General features: G+C 44.8%; 1 pseudogene; it reads left to right on the top strand.

Moving 5' to 3' along the window:
* Positions 1 to 1,185: 1,185 nt before the first annotated feature.
* LOC139309836 (zinc finger protein 91-like) lies at positions 1,186 to 3,325 on the top strand (annotated as a pseudogene).
* Positions 3,326 to 16,984: the final 13,659 nt, after the last annotated feature.

Genomic DNA, 16,984 nt, shown 5'->3' with positions numbered 1-16,984 from the left:
GGGAAATTCTGGACAATTCTGTTGAAGGTTACCAGTAAATGTAAATGAAATTAACTTTATAGACTGCTGCTGTGCTCCCTGAATCCCTTCCTGTTTCTCTATAAGCTATTGTTTTACCACAGTTAATAGCAGGTATTTCAAGACAGACAAGAAATTAGATCTAGTAATTATAAATCCTTGCTCCCATGGTTCCATTTGTTCACCTCTGGAATATATATTACCAGCATTTCCCCCCTGATTTCTCACTTCCTTAGCTGAACTCGGAGATTTGATAGCAACCCATAAGCAGAATTAATTCATTCAACGAGATGGTGTAACAGTGCAAATGTCTCTTTTATGTAAGCAAATGGATTTTTTGATGGTTTAAGAAGCTCATAAAATAGAAGTGATCCGCTTCTACACTGTGTAGTGTTATACATATGGACATTATAATAACTTGTCACTCAAACGCCAAATTTGTAAGGCTTAGATCAGAGTATTTACCGTAATGTTGGTCAGCAGAACAAACTCCTTTCAAAATACTTTTTATTTATTTATTTGTCAAGCGTGTATAAGATGACAGATATAGGTATAAACATGATTATGAATACCTGAAATGGATACGAATAAATGGGGACATTAGAACAGGAACGGTAGGCACGTTGGTGCGCTTATGCACGCCCCTTAAAGACCTCTTAGGAATGGGGGTGAGGTCAACAGTAGACAGTCTAAGGTTAAAGTTGTGGAAGTTCGGGGAAGAAATATGGCAGAATTTCACTAAGAAATTTATACTCACTTTCTGTGCTTGAATTCTTAGTTTGCTTCCTCTACCTTGCCTCAATTTTTCATTCATTCTTTTTCTCTTAAGGAAATTGTATTCAAGAGAACAAGGAAGCCTTCCAAATGATCAGGCACGAAGAGAGAAGAGAAGGGCTTGCAAATTCAATGGAACCCAAAGAACATGAAAGAAATCTGTCAAAAAATGAGAGTAAAAGTAGATCAACTTCCCCATCCACTGAAATCCAGGACTTTCTTCCCAGAAAAGATCACAACGAAAAAATAAATGTGGAAAGCGTGGAAACATTTGAAGAGGGCTCAGATTTACACGAACATCACACAATTAGCACTAAAAAAGAGGATGTATACCAAAAGATTGAAAACGGCTACAATTGGACTTCTAACCTTTCTTTATGTGGTGAAACGAAGATGGGAAATGAACCATATCAATGTGCAGAGAATGGAAAGCATTTAAGTGAGAGCAATTCCTTTGCTTCCAGTGAAAGAATCCATTCAGGAGGGAAACAGTATAAATGCATGGAATGTGGAAAGAGTTTTAGCAAGCAGAGATATCTTACTTCCCATAAAAAAATTCACACAGGAGAGAAACCATATAAGTGCATGGAATGTGGAAAGAGCTTTACTCAAAAGGTTACTCTTAATTCCCATCAGATGATCCACACGGGAGAGAAACCATATAAATGTATGGAATGTGGTAAGAGCTTCAGGAAGGCCACCCAGCTTACTTCCCATCAAAAGATCCACAGAGGCGAAAAACCATATAAGTGCACGGAGTGTGGAAAGAGCTTTACCCAAAAGGTTACTCTTAATTTCCATAAAATGATTCATACTGGAGAGAAACCATATACGTGTATGGAGTGTGGAAAGAGCTTCCGGAAGAGCGCTCGGCTTACTTCCCATCAAAGGATCCACACAGGAGAAAAACCATATAAGTGCACGGACTGTGGAAAGGGCTTCAGCTTGAGCAGTTCCTGTACATATCATAAAAGGATCCATACAGTCGACGGAACGTATGAATGCATGGAATGCGGAAAGACTTTCAGCCAGTGCAGCTATCTTAATTCTCATAAAAAAATTCACACAGGGGAGAAACCATATAAGTGCACAGATTGTGGAAAGAGCTTTAATCAGAAGTGTAACCTTAATTACCATAGAATGATTCATACGGGGGAAAAACCATATAAATGTGAAGAGTGTGGAAAAGGCTTTATCCAGAACTTTCAACTTACCTATCATAAACGGATCCACACAGGGGAGAAGCCATATTCGTGTTTGGAGTGTGGAAAGAACTTCAGGTGGAGCATTCAACTGACTTCCCATCAAAGGACCCACACAAAGGAGAGACCATATAAATGCACGGAATGTGGAAAGTGTTTCAGCCAGTGCGGTAATCTCAATTCCCATAAAAAAATCCATACACAGGAAAAACCATATAAATGCATGGAATGTGGAAAGAGCTTTACTCAGAAGGTGACTCTTAATTCCCACAAAATGATACACACAGGAGAGAGGCCATATACGTGTACAGAGTGTGGAAAGAGCTTCTGGAAAAGCAGTCAGCTTATATCCCATCAAAGGATCCACACAGGGGAAAAACCATATAAGTGCACGGAGTGTGGAAAGAGCTTCAGCATGAGCGGTTCCTTTGCATACCATAAAAGGATCCATGCAGGAGAAGGACCATATCAATGCATGGAATGCGGAGAGTTTTACCCAGTGCAGCTATCTTAATTCCCATAAAAAAATCCACACGGGGGAGAAACCATATAAGTGCATGGATTGTGGAAAGAGCTTTAGTCAGAAGTGTAATCTTAATTCCCATAGAATGATTCACACAGGGGAGAAACCGTACAAATGTGAAGAGTGTGGAAAGAGCTTTATCCAAAACTTTCAACTTACCTACCACAAAAGGATCCACACGGGGGAGAAACCGTTTAAATGCATAGAATGTGGAAAGAGTTTCAGGGGGAGCACTCAGTTGACTTCCCATCAAAGGACGCACACAAAGGAGAGACCGCATAAATGCATGGAATGTGGGAAGACTTTCAGCCAGCGCAGTAATCTCAATTCCCATAAAAAAATTCATAATGAGGAGAAACCTTATAAATGCACGGAGTATGGAAAGAGCTTCACTCTTAAGGTTACTCTTAATAACCACAAGGTGATTCACACAGGGGAGAAGCCGTATAGATGCACAGAATGTGGAAAGAGCTTCAGGAGAAGTACCGAACTTATTTCCCATCAAAGAATCCACACGGGGGGAAAACTATATAAGTGCACAGAGTGTGGGAAGTGCTTTAGCATGCATAGTTCCTTTACATACCATAAAAGGATTCACAAGGGGGGCAAGCCATATAAATGTATGGAATGTGGAAAGAGCTTCACCAATAGCCGTTCCCTTACATATCATAAAACGATTCACATAAGGGAAAAACCATATAAATGCGAAGAGTGTAGGAAGAGCTTTGCCCAAAAGATTCAGCTGATTTCCCATCAGATGGTCCACACAAGGGAGAAGCTGTATTCAAAAGCTTGGGAGGTGGACTAGACGACCTCCAAGGTTCCTTTCAGGTCTGTTAGTCTGTTATTCTGCTTTAACAGAAAAGAATCCACATGAAGAAGAAACAGTAAAAATGCTTGGAATGTGGAAAGAGGTTCTGTGAAAATCCATGAAACCATCTTTCCAGAGGTCTGGTAGTGACCGATCATCAGGAATGTCCACTTCCAATATAATTGGCCCCAAGAAATTTCTAGCTATAAAGTTAAAGGTAAAGGTTCCACTTAGACATATGCGCTAGTTGTTCCCGACTCTAGGGGGTGGTGCTCATCTCCATTTCAAAGCCGAAGAGCCAGCACTGTCTGAAGACGTCTCCGTGGTCATGTGGCCGGATGACTAAATGCCAAAGGTGCACAGAATGCTGTTACCTTCCCACCAAAGTGGTCCCTATTTTTCTACTTGCATTTTTTACATGCTTTCGAACAGCTAGGTTGGCAGAAGCTGGGACAAGTAATGGGAGCTCACCCCATTATGCAGCACTAGGGATTCGAACCACTGAACTGCCGACTTTTTGATCCACAAGATCAGTGTCTTTAGCCACTGAGTCACACAGAGTCTCAGATGATAAACTCCTGGAGCAGTTTCTGAGCAGTGATTCTTGTCAATTCCATCTCAGCCAGCTGGAGCAACAGAAGGAACAGGAAGAACTACAGAGGAGAGGCCTCATCTGGCAAACTCAAAATGGGATCTAAAATAATAAAGTACAGCTGTTTTGAATTCTTAAATGACTTCATGTTTGAGTTTTGCTGGGGTTAACAATATTAGATGTTTTAGGGTAAATTATTCCAATGCAATTCCAGTGAAAATATTTTATTTATTTATCTATTTATTTATTATTGAATTTCTATACCGCCCTACTCCCGAAGGACTCAGGGCGGTGCACAGCCATGAAATAAAACACATAGATATACAAAATTTAAAATCAAATAAAATGAATTAAATAAATTTGGCTGAATTAATACCCATAATTTAAAATACCCATATTTTAAAATCCATTAAAATTTAGAATTTACACTTAAAAGGGAGAAGATTTAGGCGAGGCCAGCTTGATGAAATAAAAGCGTCTTCAACTCGCGGCGGAAGGTGCGCAGATCCGGAATCCTCCGTATCTCTCGGGGGAGCTCATTCCAGATCGTCGGTGCCCCCACAGAGAAGGCTCTCCCCCTAGGGGCCGACAGCCGACATTGTTTGGCCGACGGCACCTGGAGGAGCCCCTCTCTGTGGGAGTGTACTGGTCGGTGGGAGGCTGATGATGGTAGTAGGCGGTCCCGTAAGTAACTAGGTCCCAAGCCATGGAGCGCTTTAAAGGTGGTAACCAGAACCTTGAAGCGCACCCGGAAGACCACCGGGAGCCAGTGCAGCTCGCGCAGGAGAGGTGTTACATGGGAGCTCCATGTTGCTCCCATAACCACCCGTGCGGCCGCACTCTGCGCCAGTTGGAGCCTCCGGGTGCACCTCAAGGGGAGCCCCATGTAGAGAGCATTACAATAGTCCAGACGAGAGGTGACGAGGGCATGAGTGACTGTGCGTAACGAGTCCCGATCTAGAAAGGGACGCAACTGGCGAATCAGGCGAACCTGATGAAAAATCCTCCTGGTCACGGCCGTCAAGTGCTCTTCTAAAGACAGCCGCGAGTCCAGGAGGACGCCCAAGTTACGAGCCCTTTCCGTGGGGGCCAATGATTCGCCCCCAATAGCCAGCGATGGCGCCAGCTGACTATATCGGGACGTCGGAAACCACAGCCACTCGGTCTTGGATGGGTTGAGCCTGAGCCCGTTTCTCCCCATCCAGATCCGTACGGCCTCCAGGCACTGGGACATCACTTCAAGGGCATCGTTGGGGTGGTCCGGGGTAGAGATGTACAGCTGGGTGTCATCAGCGTACAGATGGTACTTCACCCCGAAACCACGGATGATCTCGCCCAGCGGCTTTACATAAATGTTGAACAGAAGGGGCGAGAGAACCGATCCCTGCGGCACCCCACATATAAGGGGCCTCGGGGTCGATCTCTGCCCCCCTGTCAACACAGACTGCGACCGGTCAGAGAGAAAGGAGGAGAACCACCGTAAAACGGTGCCTCCCACCCCCAACCCTTCCAGCCGGTGCAGCATGATACCATGGTCGATGGTATCAAAAGCCGCTGAGAGGTCTAACAGGACCAGGACAGAGGAACAACCCCTGTCCCGAGCCCTCCAGAGATCATCAACCAACGCGACCAATGCCATTTCCGTGCTGTACCCAGGCCTGAAGCCCGACTGGAACGGATCTAGATACGACGCTTCATCCAGGAGAAATTTGGAGAAATTCTTGCACTGTTGCCCTCCATTCTTATCTTTGGTGTAGAGGTAATCCTCAACGTACGACTATAATTGAGCCCAAAATTTCTGTTGTTGAGACATTTGGGAGTTTTGCCCTATTTTATAACTTTTCTCACGTTAGTTGTTAAGTGAATCCCTGTGATTGATTAGTAACCCAGTTGTTAAGTGAATTTGGCTTCCCCATTGACTTTGCTTGTCAGACAATCACAAAAGGTGATCACAAAACCGCGGGACACAGCAATGGTCATAAATATGAAGCAGTTGCCAAGCATCTGAATTTTGATCACACGATCCTAAAAAATGGTCATGAATCACTTTTTTTCAGTGCCACTGCAACTTTGAATGGTCACAAAATGAACTGTTGTAAGTCGAGGACTATCTGTAGTTAATGGTCAGGCAAATCCCCACCCTACATGCTCTCATCATCTGCTCGCCCCACATGCCACATCCCAAACTACCAGTTCAGACATACCAAACATACTTCTCAATTGAGCCACTCCTAGAAATGTGCTTCCAGGATGATAACATGAAATTCTCCTTATGTTCTGCCCCAGCTACGGACCCCAAAGAACGCAGCACACACAAAGTCCGTTCAAACCTTAAGTTTACTAAATAAACCAGTCTTTTACAACAACGGCTGTTAATTAACTGCATTAACAGCCGCCAAGAATTCAAAGAATAATAACTACTGTGGTTGGCAGAATGCCCAGAAGCAATTTGCAGGAAGCTGATAAGATCAGCAAGACAAGACACGAAGGTATGTGAATGAAGTTGTTCCCTGCAAATTGCTTCAGTTGGCGTTCCTCCTTAAATAGGCTAAGGGAGTGGCCAATTAGCCCCAAGTTTTACTCTCGAGGAGACCTCCTCCTGAGGAGCCACTCCTGCCTTTTGGCAGCTTTGCACACCCATGCATCGAGAGGAGGCTCCTCCTCTTCGTCCTCTTCACTTAAGGGAGCTTCTGGAGGCCCTGGCTGAATCCCCGCTTCTGGCACCACATCTTCTCCAGCCTACTCATTGTCTGACTCGAGTGCCAGCTGCACAGGCTACTGGCGCAGCACCACACCAGCCTCCTTGCTGTCTGAATCAGCTACTAGCTGCACAGGCCACGTACGGGCCACAATACCTTAGAAGGAATGACCTCTTATTTTTTTTCTAAGTTCATCCTTCTCCAACCCCATAGGTATTTCTCCAGTTTCTCCCTCTTCCCAGCCAGTTGCTTAGTAAAGCAAAGGGTGAATATGAACGGAATCATAAACATGACTTAATTTGGGGGACACAAGAAAATGGAAATCTTACAAAGACTGAAAATATAAAGGCATCTGAAATACCAATCTTATAAGTCCCAAATCATGCCTCTCCATCTCTAAACATCTTAACAGTGGAAGAATTATTTGGAATTTTATTACCAGAGGAAACACCCTAGCTCCCATGTCCAATCCAGAGAAGACAAGACAAAATGGATACCTCATGCAGAGAACACAATTTGCTTTTACCTCAGAATTAAGTTAGAGAAGATGGTCATGAAAATGCCATTATGGTAATACACAAGTAAACCTGAAAGTTTTCCACTTGGTGAGAAACATAAGGGCCAAATGCAGATCAGCCAATGAGTCGCACCATTTGCAAAGTATTGACGAAGCTGACTACATAAACTTCTCACATAAAAAGCAGGTGGAGCTTCCATAGCATCCTCAGGGCTGCCATTTACCACATCTTTTAACTATTATGTGTAGTTCCCCACACATTGTCTTTTTGGTTGTCAATTCCCTTATCACCATCCCTTTTCCTCTCCAAATACAGGCAAATCTCTCCACAATGGTGCAAGAACCTTTCCTGTTCTATTATTCTTCATAGAACAGATTTTATACTTTATCTTTTTTTTCCTTAGGACCTTTTGTTCCTCAGATTTTTCAATATATAGGCTTCCTCAGAGTCTCTGTTTTGAGGTCTCTTGAGCACTTCATCTCTGCTAACACGTATTTCATTTTTTTTCTTTACGTATAATGTCATGGATGTGTCTTGAAGATTTGTTAGATTAAAATATTAGGTTTATGCAAGCTGCCAGTTCTCCTGATTTTTCTCCTTTTCAAAAAATTCTTTTATATCCACTGAGTTTATCCCTTTCCAGGTTTAATTCCCCACCTGGTGCAACTTCTGAGGTAAAATTTTGAGAAGGGTGTCCCGTGATCAAGCACCCACAACTTCTGGAGGCAAGTATTGTGCAATCAAATTTTATGAATAGCAGTTGTGGCTTGGAGACTGCCAGTTGTGTGCCACATGTGATCTTTCCTGGATTGTGAGGCCGAGTGCAGTCACTCATGTCCTGGTCATCTGGTTGGATGACTGCACTGCGCTCTACATGGGGCTAACCTTGAAGAGTTATTTGGAAGCTACAACCGATAGAGAGGACAGCAGCGTGGACAGTTCTGGAGGCCGCTTGGGTGGCACATGTCACACCGCTGCCAGTTTTCATCTGGGTCCAATTGAAGATGTTATCATTACTTTTAAAGCCCTTTATGGCAGGGGTCTCCAACTCCCGGTCTGTGGACTGACACCTGTCTGAGGCACGCCAGCAACTGGACCGCACAAAGAAGTGAAGTCCCATCCGTGGAATGCAGGCAGCATCCAAAACCACACCCCCTTGGGTCTGCGGAAAAAACTTTCTTCACGGAACTGGTGCCTGGTGCCCCAAAGGTTGGGGAACGCTGCTTTATGGCATGGGTCTAGGGAATCTGAGGAACTGTGTCACCCAGATGGGAACATTTGTTCTAGTGGAAATGACCTACTTCAGATCCCACTGGCCAAAGAATTTCAGCTGGTGGTATCCAAGAGAAGAGCCTTTTCTGCTGTGCCACCACCCCTGGAATATTCTCCAGTCAGAGGTGAGGTCTGCTTCACACTACTGTCCTTCTGGAAAAATCTAGAAACATGGCTCTTCTGCTTGACCTGGGCCCCTGACAAGCCCCTGCTACATTGGGATGGCTGACCAGATAGAGAAAATTCTTATCCATCATCTTGGCTTCTAATTTTTAACATTTCTATTCAATTTTTCTAATTTTAATTGGGTTTTTAGCATTTTAAAAACTGTATTATATTGTAAGCTGCCCATAGTCACTGTATCAGAGATGGGCAAAATAGAAATTACATACATACATACATACATACGTACATACATACGTACGTACGTACAAAAATGCAGAGCAGTAAACCAATCAGAGGCATAATTATGGCGATGCAGGATCGTAAGAAAAGCATTGATGACCAAAACAGTAAATTTCCAGTTGATCAAATGCAAAACTTTCAATAAAACACCATTCAAGGACAGCATCAAAAGAAGCTACGTCTTTGTGAGGAAATATAACATATCAAATATCGAGAATATAAAAGCGAGACTTTTATCAACATTTAAAAATTTTTTAATATGGTAAATAATGAACATGGAAAATATACCGATAATCAGCATTCTTTACTGATTCTCCTTTGTCCAAGGGCAATTCCTGTCAGTGGTGGAAAGAGAGGAGAAATCTAGCTCTGGGCCTCTGCTGAATCAAGTGTCACAGTTCTTGATTTGTTCCCCAAATCTACATGAAACCGCTGTGACACAGTCCATTGGGTTAGGTACTATCGATACAGTGATGATTCTTAGCCATATACCTCTGCCCCAGGGTACCCAAGTAATGCTGTCAAGGGGCTTTCCTAATACCTGGAGGCTCTACAGACCTGGATGGAGGGTGGTCCAGCTTTGGTTCAACTCTGACAAGACCAAGTACTTGTGGGCTTTATAGTTCCCCCTATCAAGGGTGAAATCCAGCAGGTTCTGACAGGTTCTGGAGAACTGGTAGCGGAAATTTTGAGTAGTTCGGAGAACCGGTAGAGGAAATTTTGAGTAGTTTGGAGAACCGGCAAATACCACCTCTGGCTGGCCGCAGAGTAGGGTGGGAATGGAGATTTTGCAGTATCCTTCCCCCTGCCACGCCCACCAAACCACGCCCACCAAGCCACACTATGCCCACCAAGCCACGCCCACAGAACCAGTAGTAAAAAAAATTGGATTTCACCACTGCCCCATATCTAGTGATTAGCTCAACTCTGGCTGGGATGATACTCCCTGTCAGAGCTGCGCCACAATCAGGGGGTCTCCTGGCGTCACAGCTCTTAGAGAGGGGGTAACCAATGCACTCTCCATGCGGCTGCCTTTGAACATTCAGAAGCTGTAGCTAGTCCAGAATGCAGAAGCATGGACAATATTATGAGTTCTGTGGTATGTCAATGTAACACCACTGCTGTGCGAACTGCGCTGGCTCCCAGTAGGCTATCAAGTGCAATTTAAGGTAGAGTTTGTCACCTTTATAGGTTATATCATCTACATAGATAACATGGGGCAGGACTGCCTACTATATTCCTGATGTTTTCTTCCTATCCTAGGCCATCTGGCAGGATGGGCATGCTTCGGGTCCCCCAGGTAAAACAATGTTCCCGATGGAGGCCTTAAAAGCCTTCATTTATTTATAAAATTTATTAGCCATCCATCTTACCATAAGTGTTGTGGCCCCGCCCTCCGAGCCTATCTCAACGGAGGAAGAAGGCTCCAAACATGAAGAAGAGGAGTCGGCCAGGCCTCCCTCTCCAGGCCCTTCCCCTCTGGCACTGCCTCAAGTGCCGGCCGAGGAAGAGGAGATTAGCCAGGAGCCAAGTGTCTCCGATGAGAGCGAGGGAGGTGATCTGTCGTTCCTGGATCCACGCCAACGAAGGTGTGATAAACGGTTGCAGCAGTTAAGGAGGCGTGCCAGGGATTATAACTGAGTCACTGGACCACACCCCTGAGACTATATAAGAGAGTGTGGTGGCTGTTTAAGACTCTGTGACGAACAAAAACTAACTCTGGCTAGTCACTTGAACAACGCCTAAATCTGCCGAAGGTTCCTTGTTTTGAACTGGACTATTTGCAATTTGTATGTATTTTCTGTTTATCTGATGAAGTAAAGTCCTTGGCAGTCGATGCTCGTATAGCTGCCAAGTTTTAGATAACAACCTGTGAGCGTGCCAAGTGCTTTCTTAACTCTCGGCTGGCTGTGTTTGTGTGTGTGTGGAGACGGGGACAGAACAATAAGATAACTCTAGGAGGCTTACAGTCATTAAAATATGTCTATACGTATACAATGAAAAACATAATTACATAATTACAATCAAACATTAAAACCTAAGGATACATAGGGAGCGTGGGGGCAGATTTGGAGGAGGTGGGATCTGATGTTACTCGATCAACTACCTCCCTTGTGCTATTCCTCCACAGGGGCTCCAAGCCAACTAGCAGAGTCACATCTTTAGGCCCTTATGAAAGGATAGGAGGGTTGAGGCCAACCTCACACGCTGGCACAGGTGGGACAGGCCAATTCCAGTGGGATGAGATGGCTCCCTCAAGTAACCTGGATCCATGCCATGAAGGGATTTAAAGGTGATCACCAAGAGATGTTCATTCAGGATAATGGATTTGCACTTACAACCATGTGGTTTGCTTAATGATTGTGATGGCTCGCTTTAGACCATCATAAAAAGTCTCATAAAATGCCTTGATTTATGACAGCAATGACTTATAACTGAAATTACAAGTGCCATTGTGGTTGTAAGTTGAGGTCTTTCTGTAGTGGTTAAAAACCCAGGCTAGAAACTAGAACCGACTGTCAGTTATAGTTCCCTGTAAGTCAGTCACTCTTTCAGCCTACAACGTCAGGTTGGTCAATTTCCTGTCACAACCAATGGATCAACAGTTGGTTGATCCAAAACAAAGCAGACACTATATTTGACTTACAGGAAAAAGGCTAAGGAGAAGAATAAAAGTAAAATTCTCCTGAAGTGCAAGTGCATTAGGTGACATGAGAGGACCTTCCTACACTGAGCACGAAGGCCCGGATAGCAACTAACTCCTGACTTCTTAAAACTCGGTCTACAATTTTGGCACCTTGCCACTACTGGAAAATTACAATTTGATTTTGGTTTTCTGCCCATTGTCAGCTTTTAAATAGGAACATTTATTAAGAAGCGGGATGGCGCAGTGGTTAGAATGCAGAATTGCAGGCTAATTCAGCTCACGGACAGGAGTTTGATCCCCACTGGCTCAAGGTTGATTCAGTCTCATCTTTCCGAGGTTGGTAAAATGAGGACCCAGATTGTAAAGGGCAATATGTTGATATTATAAACCACTTAGAAGGGGCTGTAAAGCACTAGGAAACGGTATATCAGTCTCAGTGACGGCGAACCGAGTGCCCAAACCGGAACGTGCGAACTGGCCACCTGGTTTTCTGGTTTCCGGCGCATGTATGCTGGTCTTCATGTGCACCAGAGCCAGCTGGCTGACACGCATGCGCATGCTGGAAACCAGAAGAGCAGCTGGCGATGGCGCACTTGCCCACGGAGAGTGCTCTGCGTGCCACCTATGGCATGTGTGCCATAGATTCACCATCACAGATCCAAATGCTATTATCATTGCTATTCTTTCACTTAAACTATTGCTAAGCCAGGACTGCAATCAACTCGTTACATTTTCATAGAGGAAAATTAAAAAAGCTTTCCTTCAATTAAAGCTTAAATCCAGGTGGCTTCCTAGATGTGGTTTTGCACTCAAAGTTCTAAAGGCCATTTCCAACACTGATTCTGAATGTATCTGAGTCAGGGGTGAAATGCTCCCAGTTCGGACCGGATCACCCAATCCGGTAGCAATGGCAGCGGGTGGTTCGGAGAACCGGTAGCAAAAATCCCTGCCCCCCCGCCCAGCTGAGCCGCGCAATCATCAGAGGCTTTTTTAAAAAAAAATTAAAAGCATTTTTTCTACAACATCTTCAGCGGAAAAAATGCTTTCAAAAGTAAAAAAAAAAAGCCTCTGATGATCGCATGCTCAGCTGGGATCGTCAGAGGCTTTTAAAAGCATTTAAAAATGTTTTTAAAAGAAAAAAAGCCTCTGCCGATCAGGCAACTCAGCTGGGATCGGCAAAGGCTTTTAAAAGCATTTTTTAACAACCTCTTGGGCTGAAGAGGTTGTAGAAAAAATGGTTTTAAAAGTTAAAAAAAAAGGCCACGCCCACCCAGTCACATTACCCTACCAAGTCACGCCCACAGAACCGGTAGTAACAAATTTTACATTTCACCACTGATCTGAGTGTAAGCCTCAGTCAAACTTTAAGCAGGCAAAAGTTATTTACATTTATGGCCTTCAGGTTCAGTGCAGGATGTTAGCCTAACATTACCTTTGCTATTTGGCAAAAGGGCTACTCAAGAGAGTTTTGGAGCAGAGTGTGACTGAAAGTTTGTTTTTCTAAGTCTTTGTATCTGGGGACACCTCTTACTAATTTAGTTTGTTATTGGCTTCAAAAGATGATCATCTCTCCAGAGAGAAAGCAGCGAGAAAAGAAATCCCTACAGTTTTCATAATTATAGGAGAGAAAAGTGAAGCCTGTCACAACTCCTCTGCAGAGGCAGAGCTGAAGCTGAGCCCATAAACAAAACTTGGTTACATGATTTGAAAGTCCTCTGAAATTTCTCAGCGAGGGGCAAATGTAAGTGACTTTCCAAGATGTGATGATGAAAGAGCCTGCAACAGTGGCTAATTAATGCCTAGGTACTTGACAAACCTAAAATAGCTCCCTTATGAGTTACAGCCATTTAATGCCTCCATTAAGTCTTATGATTAAAGTAATTTGAAACATCAAAATCAAAACAAGGTTAACTTCACACACAAACTCTGAAGGCCCTAATGTAAATATTTCCCAGTTTATGGGGGGAAATTAGTGTCACTAGATAATTTCAGACTCTGAACTTCTGGTTCCTATGCCTCTCCCCATATATAGCAAAACAAGTCATATTTCTTCACTTCAAAATGTGCTACGCCAGGGAGAATAAAGGGTTGAATACAAAGGTATTTCAGGGTCGCCCCCAAAAGAGCCCTCTTTCCACTCACTTTCCCCAATATGAGCTTTGTTGTTTGGGTACTGCTTTGTGTGCTACAAGCCTCTTTTGATTCCCTTGTCCCCTCCTGCCAAGCTCCCCTTTATTTATTCCTTTACAGATAGTCCTCCACTTACAACAGTTCATTTAGTGACTGTTCAAAGTTACAACAGCATTGAAAAAAATGATTTATGACCGTTTTTCACACTTACAGCATCCCCATGGTCACAGGATCAAAATTCAGATGCTTGCAAGGGACTCATATTTATGACCGTTTCATTGTCCCCAGACCATGTGATCACCTTTTGCGACCTTTGGACACGTAAAGTCAATGGGGAAGCCAGATTCACTTAACAACCATGTTATTAACTTAAGAACTGCAGTGATTCACTTAACAACTGTGGCAAGAAAAGTCATAAAAATGGGGCAACACTCACTTAACAAATGTCTCGCTTAGCCACAAAAAATTGGGGCTCAATTGTTGTCGCAAGTTGAGGGCTACCTGTATTTATTTATTCCCCCGTTACAAAATGGTTGGGGATCCCCGAGCTTTCCAGGTGTGGTTGGGTAACAACTTTCACCCTCTTACCATTTAGGGCAGGGGTCTGCAACCTTAAATACTCAAAGAGTCATTTGGACCCCTTTCCCACAGAAAACACCAGGAGCCACAAAACCTGGGTGGGTGTGGCCAACTCGATGTCACTCACTTCTACTAGTCACATGACCCCCCCCGTAGCCATGCCTACCCAGCCTGTCATTATTTATTTATTTATTTATTTATTTATTTATTTATTTATTTATTTATTAAATTTATATACCGCCCTATTCCTAAGGGACTCAGGGCGGTGAACAGCGAACGATAAAAATACATGTAATACAAACGTTAATAATAAAAAAAAACCAATTAAAATATACTAAACACTCTGGTCCTAGATAGTTCAAGACATCCCAGTTTAAAATAAAATCAAAAAGCAATATAAAGGGAAAGTTAGGCCAGGCCAGCCTGCTGAAACAGGAATGTTTTGAGGGCACGGCGGAAAGTGCGCAGATCCGGAATCTTCTGTATCTCTGGGGGGAGCTCGTTCCAGATGGTGGGTGCCCTCACAGAAAAGGCTCTCCCCCTGGGGGCCGCCAGTCGACATTGTTTGGCTGACGGCACCCTGAGAAGCCCCTCTCTATGGGAGCGTACTGGGCAGTGAGAGGCTATTGGTGACAGAAGGCGGTCTCGTAAGTACCCCGGTCCTAAGCCATGGAGCGCTCTAAAGGTGGTAACTAAGACCTTGAAGCGTACCCGGAAGACCACAGGGAGCCAGTGCAGCTTGCGCAGGAGGGGAGCCACATGGGAGCGCCATGCTGCTCCCATAACTACCCGCGCGGCCGCATTCTGGACCAGCTGGAGCCTCCGGGTGCTCCTCAAGGGGAGCCCCATGTAGAGAGCATTACAGTAGTCCATTAGGGCAGAGAACCAGTTGTTAAAAAACACCTGGAACCACAAAATCCTTTTGACATACCTCTCTCTCCCCTCCCTCCCTCTTTCTCTATATCTCTCTCTGTATCTCTCTGTCTCTGCCCTGGCCGCTTCTCCCATCCCCCGTGGTGACCCTTACCTTCTCAAGCCAGGCAAAGAGTGACCGGGAGGGGAGGGCGAGGGGTCAGCCAGTGGTGAGATCATCTGACAGGGAGCCACAGCAGAGGGCCCAAAGAGCCGCATGTGGCTCCGGAGCCGCAGATTGCTGACCCCTGATTTAGGGGCGCTGGCTGGGAATAGAACCACTGAAGCTCCTGTAGATGTGAAAGAGGGCCACTATTAGATACCTCAGCTAGAGCAGTTACTAATTATAATTCTACTGTATAATTTCGTGGTAGCCAGGTGTGCGCCTGCTAAGCGTGGGAAAATCCGCCGCTCCTTTCCCACGGGGAGGGGCACCTTTTGCCCTTTTCACGACCTCTTCGGGATTTGCTCGCCAAAGAAGACTCTCTGCCCCACCCCCACTCTGTCAAGACGGGAGAACAAGAAAAGGCCGTTATCCCTCCCCCTCCCCCAATTCCCGCAGCTTCTAGGATCGGCTGAAATCCATCGGGTCTGCTTAGTCTGAAAGTCCTGGCTGCGCTCAACGGCTCTTTGCCGGGTGGAAAGGGGCGGGGCCGCCGAGTCCTTCTGGCGCTGCCTCCCAGCACGTTCTACGTCGCGCGTAAACAGCCCCCTCCACCGCCTCCGAGCAATCGTGCGCAGAATCTCCGGAGTGAAGCACAACGGCGGCGGCAGCAGCAGCAGTAGTGAACAAACGGAGCATGCGCGAGAACGTTGCCGCCGGGAGCTCTCAGGCGGTTGCGTTTTTTTTTTTTTTAAATTTAAAAAGAACGCCAGGGACGCGCGCGGGCAACCGTTGCTTGTGACGTCATCCGGCGGAACGGCGCCTGCGCGCAGTAACGGCGCCAAAGGCTGCCTCTGAGCTGAGAGAAAGCTGGACCTTCTTACCTCAAGCCCGTCCGGAGTGTCTTCCTAGAGCTGTTGAGGCGGCAGAGCTGCGGAGTAGCTGTCCCTTTTTAAACCTGACAAATAGCAATAGCGCTTAGCTTTGTATACCGCGTCACAGCGCTTTACAGCCCTCTCCCAAGAGGTTTACAAAGTCTGCATATTGCCCTCAACAATCTGGGCCCCCCTCAAGATGTCCCTCAGATGAGTCCCGTAATGGCGCCTCAGCCGCGAAGACGTTGGAGATGTTGCAAGTTGCTGTTGAGATAGCTCCAGTTTAAGATGGTGATGACTAGATCCCACCTTCTTTAGGTTTAATTAGAAGTTAAAAGATTGACGTGCCGGCAAGCCTCAGAATAAGCGTACCAAGAAAACCTTGATTTGCATTTGATGCTTGGCCTAAAATTAAGAATACCTCACTTGCTCCATTAAAGAAATCTCTTCAAGGAAAAATTGGGAGGAGTCGTCCAGTCTTTCTCTCTCATGGGTATATAGTGGTCTACTAAGTCTAGTTCTTAAGATATAAAATGTTTTCTTCCTTTGGTGAATTTATTTATTAAATATAACCTGACTCTTTTTCAGGTTTATTTTTTAGCCAAATGGTTCTTAATAATTTAATTTTTAAAAAAAACCTTCAAAGGGCAGACTCGATGGACCACTAGGTCTTTCCGCCATCAGTTTTCTATGTCTCTATGCTTATGGTTGCTAAGTGCCTGAACTGCGTTCACATGACCATGATCAGAACTTCTGAAGACCAGCCATAAGATTCCTTATTGAGCATCGTTGTGGGAACTGTCAGTGAATGGACGGTTGGTAAGTGAGGACTAAGTTAACTGAGTGAGTTAGTACTGAGTAAGTGAGGCTGAATGGTTTCATCTCAAACCACCCCACAGGTTTGTGGTTGTGGGGAAAATGGGA

The sequence above is a fragment of the Pituophis catenifer genome, unplaced genomic scaffold, assembly GCF_029215685.1.
Source record: "Pituophis catenifer annectens isolate HBS135680 unplaced genomic scaffold, rPitCat1.0.hap2 SCAF_2, whole genome shotgun sequence".
Taxonomy (NCBI): domain Eukaryota; kingdom Metazoa; phylum Chordata; class Lepidosauria; order Squamata; family Colubridae; genus Pituophis; species Pituophis catenifer.
This window is presented reverse-complemented; position numbering and strand designations above follow the sequence as displayed.